We start from the raw sequence: 8,250 nt of genomic DNA, 5'->3' as shown, positions 1-8,250 counted from the left end.
GGTTATTATATCATTCTTCAAAAAATTCAAAGACTGCCACAATGGCAAAGACATGCAGCAGAGATGTTTCTTGACATTTAGTAAACACTGCTACTCAGCTATAGCTTCCTTTCTTCAAGTTAATTCTGGTTCATGAGCACGAGAAAACACATAATTGTCATATAAAGCACTGAAAATAGGTGGACATTTACACAGGCATAGACCAAGAAAAAAAAAATCTTAAGTTGCTTCGCCTTTTAGCCTTTTCTATTCTCACTTTCTTGTTGCATTTTTGTAGGGAGTTGAACTGTGCCACTGTAAGAGAGTATTTGGTCTCTAAGATCCTGTATCTGTAAGCTCGCTGAGATCAAGCCACATGAGTGTAAATCCTCTCTCACAGGCTCCAATTTCACAGACACTTTTGCAGCTGGAATAAGCCAGCAATGCTAGTTATAGAAGTCCTCCCACCACTGTCCTGCACAGCTTCCTAGCGTAGCAGAGGGGCTGGCCTCAGACTGGTTTCAAAGTAGTTCAGATGACCTTTCTGTCACTGCCCAGTGACAGAAAATACAGTATAAGTTCCCTGGGTCACTATGACATGTGGTTTCCCACACAGAGACATTCACATCTTTTCAAGTGCCAATACAGGGAAATCATGTCTAGAAAAAACTCGAGCAGTAAAAAGAAAAATATACAAGCAAAGAGGGTGGACTGAAGTCAATGTACGAGCTTTCTTCTGTTCTCCAGCTGATGGCAGCTCAGGACACTGTTCACCACACCACGTTAATAGCAACTGCACTGGCAGCCAACAAACAACCCAAGACAGGTTCATTATCAGAACTGCTTCATGTATGTGTCCAGTCACAGTCTGTCCTACCCCAAGAACTGTCACAGACAATCCTACTAACTTCCTTATCCTTTCCACAGGCTTTCAGACAAGGAGCGAAGCCCCCATCATTCAAGTTACTGCCTCACCACAAGTGCCCTCCTTTATCAACATCAAGCCCAAGTTTTAGTCATTTAGTCTTTTTTCACTCCAGGTGCTTCAGGGCAGATCTACCACAGATGCTACACCTGCTGTGAGGATAACCACAGAGGCACAATCAAACATTTCACCTTCTATTAGAAAAGAGAAACATTTGCAGTTAAACTAAGGATAAATTGTACGCAAATGAAGCTAGCCTGAACCTTCACCCATTAATTATATTTCAATCCTTCAAAGAGACAGCGGTGTATTAGTAATAGGTAGTTTTTGCACACAGTTAAGGTGAAACACAGCCCTGCACATCCCACTTGTTTCTGCTTCTAACGCACCAGCCTCCCTCTGCCACTGTGGAACTGCTAAAGCACACCAAAACTTCACATTCAGCTCCTTCCTCTGCCCTCTCATCATCCCCACGGTGAGAAAGGGGCAAGAATAGGCTGCTCCTGGTGTCAGAGGACTCCATTTCTTAGCTTTTGTCCCTGTACGACTGAAGTCATACAAAACCAGTTGACTGCAGGGCTCAGCCTCTGATCTGGAACACACATGGGAATTTACTCATCGTATAGCAAATGAGAAGCAGAGATCAAGGAACAGATCTTGAGACGTTACTATAATGTCTATACCTCAGAGTGCAATTTTGTCTTCACTAGCTCCTCTTAATTTTACTTTTCTGATGAAAATAATAATTAAAAATAACCCTACACATCAACATATAGTGAAGTGTAATGGGAGGCTAGTTTCTTTAACAACTATGATGAGAGGCTGAGGGACATATCTAGTTTATGCTTAAGTATAGTAAAACCTTCACACATTAGTTTTTTTAGTATCACATAAGATTCTTCCATTACATAGCAGTAAATTAATTTCATAACAATAAAGTAACATGCTTTATTTTTACCATATTTTACCCTACCACAGAGCTCAAAACACAAGGCACCTTGTATTCAGCAGTCATGACTAGAAAACTTTTTTTTTTTTGGCTGGAAACAAGCATAGAGTTTGCATTTGAACAAGATCTAACACAACAGAAGCCTGACTGAAACGTCAGTCTGCTACTACGAGAAATAGTTCAGTTACAAACAACCCTGAACCCCCACATTTATTATAAAAGCATTGGAAATCCTGAATGCTTATGTAGACTACATACAGTAGCAAAGAAGTACACACCTCACATATCAGAATTTTACAAGATAACAATGAATTCTCCCATCACGTTCCAAAATTAAGTGATCTTTCTCAACAAAGGACCAATTTTACCAGCCTCTTCATGAAGTACTCACAGGTACAAACAATACTTCCTCCCCTCCCCCCTTAAACTCATCCCTGACACCACCACAAAGAACAACCGCACTGTTTGCTGCCCTACCTGTATTTCTCCCACGGCAGTCCTGCAAACCCACCTCAGGACTGGGATGAGAGCACATCTTCAGAACAAACCTCTCCCTGCACCGAGGACCTGACTGCAGGGCTTCCTCAGGGCCTGCCATGGCCACCACAGCTCTCATTAGCCCCAGCTGCTGGTGCTGGCTTTGGCACAGCTGGGGCTTGTTATGGCCCTGCCAGTTCCACGCTGCTGCTTAACAGCCTGCATCTGTGACAGGAGCAAGGTTTCATCCCCTCCCAACATGCCTCTTCAGACCCGTTTGGAGGCAAAAACTTCCCAAATCCAAGTGCGGCAGGAGGTGGGTAAAGCTGCTGCCAAAACCTCCTAAACATGAGTGAAAAAGTTGAGCAATAAGTCACCTCCACATGGAGAATTGCTACCAGTAGTAAAAAATACTATGAGTACCACAGCTGTCCCTAGGCAGGGAAAATAGCTTTATATACGTAAAGGTTGAATGAGTAAATCATTCAATTGCTGCATGTAAAACAAGGAACACAACCTTTCCTTAGCTCATAGGGTGTTGGGGGGGGGTGGTGAGATAGGCTGGAGAGCACAATATGTTCAGGTGATGTGGTATGCAGGGTGTTTGGGGAGAAAATGAACCACTGAGGGAAAAGGAAATGCAACCTCTTTTCTGTTTTTTCTCTGAAAGCTCTTCACAGCTCAGCTCTCCTCTCTTGTTGAGATCTTTCTCTCATTAAAAGATCAGCCCTACTCTTTGCTCTGCCAACATCCGATTCCCTTGCCAATGTTTTAACTTCTTCCCAGACTACCTTTTACACGAAGCTCTTGCTTTGTAAGCACCATCTTCAACATCTCTCTCAGCTCTGTGTAATGCACATCGAGCCCTGCAGTGCGCTGACAGCTATGACTGCAGCTATTGAGTCTACATTTGCAAATACAGCCCTTCTATTCCTTCCTCTGCTTTTCTCATCTACCTGCTCGCTCTTCTTTTAGATTAGAAATGGACTAATAGGGTAAGAACTACCATGTTTCCTAAAAACGTAGATCCCCCATCTGGTGGGATCCTGAGCTGCTTGGAAATATGGTTATCAGCAGAGAATACAGGTTAATATTTCAAGTGGGCTGTGTTACTTTATTACCCATCAATCTTATCTGGGCTTGCAGCAGCTTTTCAAATGGGGATTATGAGTCAAATTCAGCAGAGGTGTAAAGATTATTCTTCAGATACAGGTTAGTCATTGAATGGTCATTACAGTATTATAGTTTTCACTGCCATGGTATTGTATGGGCATGAAACATCACAGAAACTTCATGCTCAGGGTAGAGAGAAAACCAGGAGAGAGAAAACATAGGACATAGAAAATTAATCTGAGACATTTCCAGGGTGGATGATGCTGTGGACATTTCACGGACAGAATGGAGGCATCTGGAGCTGACCTAAGTAAGGACTGCTAGATTTTGGCTCATATAAACAGCAGTTTCTTTGCTGTCTTTGCAGTTAGCACACTACTTCAGAAGCAGAAAGATGTGGTATCTGAACATACCGCACCGTCAAACACTGGAAGGTGCTAATACAGATCGCTGAGCAGAAACTCTGAATCACTGCGAAGCAGCCAAACTGATGCTCACTTTGCCACTCATAATTATCATTGCATAACACACAAAAGAAAGAGATGACAATACATGTTTTTGAAAACATATCACCATAGCAGATGTCAGCCCTTCTTTCCCATTGTACTTATGCCTATTGTACACCCAACAATGAAATCATCTGTCACTTCAGCTATCCTCAGGAAAGAGAGTTGTATATATTCACACTGACATGTCAAGCAACAAGTAAATTTGATGTATACCAGCAATATTAAAACTTACAATAAGAGGAAAAATTATGCACTTCGAGATCCTTGTAAAAAATTCCTTCTTTTTATAGCTTTCAAATTTCAATTGGCCAAAGAAAAACACAGGAAGGGGGGAAATAAAAGGGACATGACCAGCAGCACACTGGAGAAGACACATGATTAAATCCTGGCTAGATGCCTCCATGTACTGCAGTCCAACAACATTGTTAAGGGCCTCACTTACTCAAACAACCGAGCTCGCAGATCTCCAGCAAGCACACCACTCTTTTACTCTTCCCAGTGCAGGAATATCACCAACAGTCCGAATCCTGGCCCTGCCCAACTCTGCTAGTGACCTGCACCTGTGAAGCACGCGCGTACTTGTTCTCACCCTGCTCCATGCTCCCTCTGCCTCTCGGCAGGAGAGAATGATTCATAGGCTCCAGGGGGGCAAGGCAGGGCAGGCCGAAAAACAAGACACTCAAACCGTGCAGAGGTCAGAGGAAGCAGCTGCTGGGCTCTCACCAGCAGTGCAAAGTGGCAGAGGGAATAGCATGCACGACCCAACGCCATCAGGAAAACAGCCACCCGTCATCTAAAAACAATAGGGGACCAAGTGCCAGGGCTCTTCTCATCCTCTCCCAAGCAGGGGTAAGAAATTAGTATTTTCCTCATCTCACAGTCTCAAGAGGAAAGGAGAGGTAGCAGAGTGCTGACCTTATTCCAGAAGTTGTGGGGAAAAGCGGATGAAACAGTCCCTCCTCTAACAAGCTCGGTTGCTTCTCTGAGGGTTCTGGAGTATTTACAGCACAAACGTATTCGGAGCCGGGGCAATTGTATTTGAGACTTTCTGGCCTCAAGGTCATAAGTTTGAGGAATCACCCTGTTAAACTCCTAGCTTAATCTGGTCTGTTATTCATTTACATGATATACAGTACCATCACAGAACAAAATCCCCACAATGTTGTTTTTCATGGGTAGTTTCGGTATCAATATGGATTTCTTAATTTAGGGGTAAGTTTGCAAGGCCAATTCATCTGTCTCTTTCCACTGTGAATCTCAAACACATTTCTCATCTCCAAAGAACAGCAGAGGACTGATCAGTAGTCACAGCAGCTACCGACAAAACCACAAGTATTTGGAGTAATTTTTTCCCCCCTGTTTGCACAGCTCTATTTTGAAAAAGATTTCAAAGAGTTGATTAGTGTTTGGTCATTGGGCATCTGTGACAGAAGATGACTAAGTGACTCAGTAGTTCCTTTCACTTATAATCACTCATTGTGGGTATTGGGTAGCAGTTGCACAAAAGTGTATGGCTACTTTTATTGTACATGGAAACGAGCTTTCAAAGCAAACTGAGGGACAAATGTTGCTGCTCAGAACACCCATCAGCCTCTGATCAAATCTCTCTTTGATATCCAAAGTGGTGCGTTCCAAGAGCACATGCTATTGACTGCAATACTGTGAAAACTGGCTGGCTCACATGCAGGATTGTAATTTTGGTAAATCTGTTTCCTTTAACATACTTATTTTTTGCAGCGAGGGGGAAAAGGGGTTGTGGGGAAGAAAAGGGGTGTGAGGTAGCAAAACAAGGCAGAATGCCAGCATTTTCTTTTGGTCAGCGTTCGTACCTATTAAAACATTTTGCCAAATCAAAGAGATGAATTACCGCACTGTTTCTGGAATCTGACGCAACTCTTTTCGCTCACTCCGAGCCTGCAGTCAGCTGGTATCATTTTGCAGGCTAGGAGAGCTGTGATTTACAGTCTGGGGGATATGAACTCAACAGTTGGATCACGAGTTTTGGAACTTTCAAAGCACAACATTGGACGTCTGTTCTTTCAGGATGCGTTTTGGCAGATGGTGGTAGCCAAGGAAATTCACCCAGCCTTCCACTTCCATTAAATGTTGGCTGGTGGGTAACTAGTGGTCTGTGTTTATATATAGTTGGTAGTATCATCATTGTTCTGTGCTCCTGTAATGAAACAATTTCTTCTCTGCTCCTGCTGTGAATGACACTGAATGAATTGTATTATCTTAGCCAAAGTCACAGCAGGCACTGGGTCAATGGGTAAAACTGTCCAATGTAGGAAGAAATCTCACCCAACAGCTCAATCTCCAGCTGTTGACATGAAATGGAGGAAAAAAAAAAGATGGGGGAAGAGACAAAATTAGGTTGAAGGAAAAAGAAATTAAAAATATCAGTGGGAAAATACCCAGACATGGACTAAAACCAAAGCAAGACACACACAAAACAGTCAGAGGGAGTGCTTCAGATAGGTAACTTTTGAATTTCCACATTATTGAGGAGAATGAGCTGCAAATAGCTTAGTAGTTTTGCAGGGCTCTTTGGGGTACTGAATTTCACATCTTGCACGCCCTCCACTCCAGTGAATTTGAGTACTCTGTTTCCCCCTGAGAACTGAGGATGCTGTGCACGTCACAGATCAGGATCTCTGTTCACTTGCTTTAGACAATTGGACCCAACCTCCCAAAGTCTTACTAGCCAAGGCTGTAGCTGAGCTGTGAACCGAGGGCTGGTAAATCCCCATCCCAGCCCATGGAAAGCACAGAACCAAAGATAAGTTTCAGCAAAGCAGCTTCTAGTTCATCAGCTCTTTTGGTGAAATACTAAGCATGCTCAGTTCTTTGAATATTGCTGCAGAGGTACTTACTGATGATCTACGATATCTGCCTGGAGTCTCTGGGGTCTACATCTTGGAAAAAAATCCAAGAATGTCTGTTTGTAAAAAAAAAAACCAACCACAAAACCCGTCTACTAAAACGCTACAGTTTTGTCAGCCCCATAATTTATTACTTTCCACACCCAGCAAGTAGGAGAGTGGGTGCTGACCTGCACCGCTTCTGCAAGCCCATAGGATCTCTTTGGGAGACTGTTAAGTGCAGCAGGAATGTGTGCCTGTGATCGCACAGTCCCTGGCATAACTCTGGATTCTGGTCCAAGCGTGAAGGCTACAGGGAGTATGCTAGTAGGTCATACCCAGTTGGGTAATGTCGTTCATGTCTGAGTGGGAAGAGTGGTTGCTCTTCAGCCCTGGAGATAACGTAGACTGCTTGCTGGAGGACAAGACATTCTTGACTGGAATTGCTGGCAATTCTTCCCTCACTTTTGTTGGGTGGGTCATTTTAACTTCTGTATTTTATCTTAATTCCCTATTGAATTTTCCCTTAAAACTGTGGGCTTTCTTATTAGTGTTTTTTTTTTAAATCCACCTTTTAAGAACTTAATTTTATATCTCATGTGAATCTCTACATTTGAACCGCTACCTTTTCAGCAACTGCATCCTCTGATTCATCATGCCAGTGCTGGACCACCACTGATTCCAAGACAGGCCGACACCCCACTGATTCACCAGCATGGTTTCCTGCAGCACAGGATTGTCCTTCAGTTATTTCTCACCTTTGCAATGGTGTCCCTTGAGCCTGTTTAGTTAAGAAGGGATACGGTGACCTGAAATGAACTGCCCAGCCCCACCACCCCAAAGAACAGTCTTTCCTCTTTCTCCCACCTTGCCATTCCCAGTTCCACAACCACGCCACTTGCCTTCAGTGGTCCAGCATGCACCCGACCCTTTTATGAGCTAATTCAGCCTTCTAAAATGGCAGAGACTCATGAAAAAAAGTACGTAGTTTCCTATCAGGTTAGCAAGCTGGATTGTCTCAAAAGGGGTCAGGCAATTGCGAGAGCCAGCACAAAGCCAGCAGTGCGAACAGGAAACTCCAAGAGGCAGGAAGGGAGACTGCCCTCTTTATGCAGTGGAGTGTGCTTAATAGGCTCTACACATTGTAAATAAGAGAGTGGGTGCTGACCTACGCTGTTTCCCGTAAGAGTGTTTCAGGGAACTGGTAAGCAGAGAGGAGGAATGGAGTATGGCACCTAGCACACTTGAATCCCGGCTCACAGTGCCCACAAAGTTGGGATCATGTGGCTGAGAGCAGGGAAAGATGGGCAGGGTCACCTCTTTCAGCCACCGTGAGATGACAGGCTGGCTTAACTATTGCAGCACACTACACCTACAGAGACCTTCTGGGCTAAAAAAAAAAAGATTTTGCAGAACACCCCTTTTGTCAGCTTGGTC

The sequence above is a fragment of the Aptenodytes forsteri genome, unplaced genomic scaffold, assembly GCF_000699145.1.
Source record: "Aptenodytes forsteri isolate BGI_AS27 unplaced genomic scaffold, ASM69914v1 Scaffold584, whole genome shotgun sequence".
In the NCBI taxonomy this organism is placed as follows: Eukaryota; Metazoa; Chordata; class Aves; order Sphenisciformes; family Spheniscidae; genus Aptenodytes; species Aptenodytes forsteri.
The sequence above is the reverse complement of the archived record's forward strand: the minus strand, read 5'-3'. Positions refer to the sequence as shown.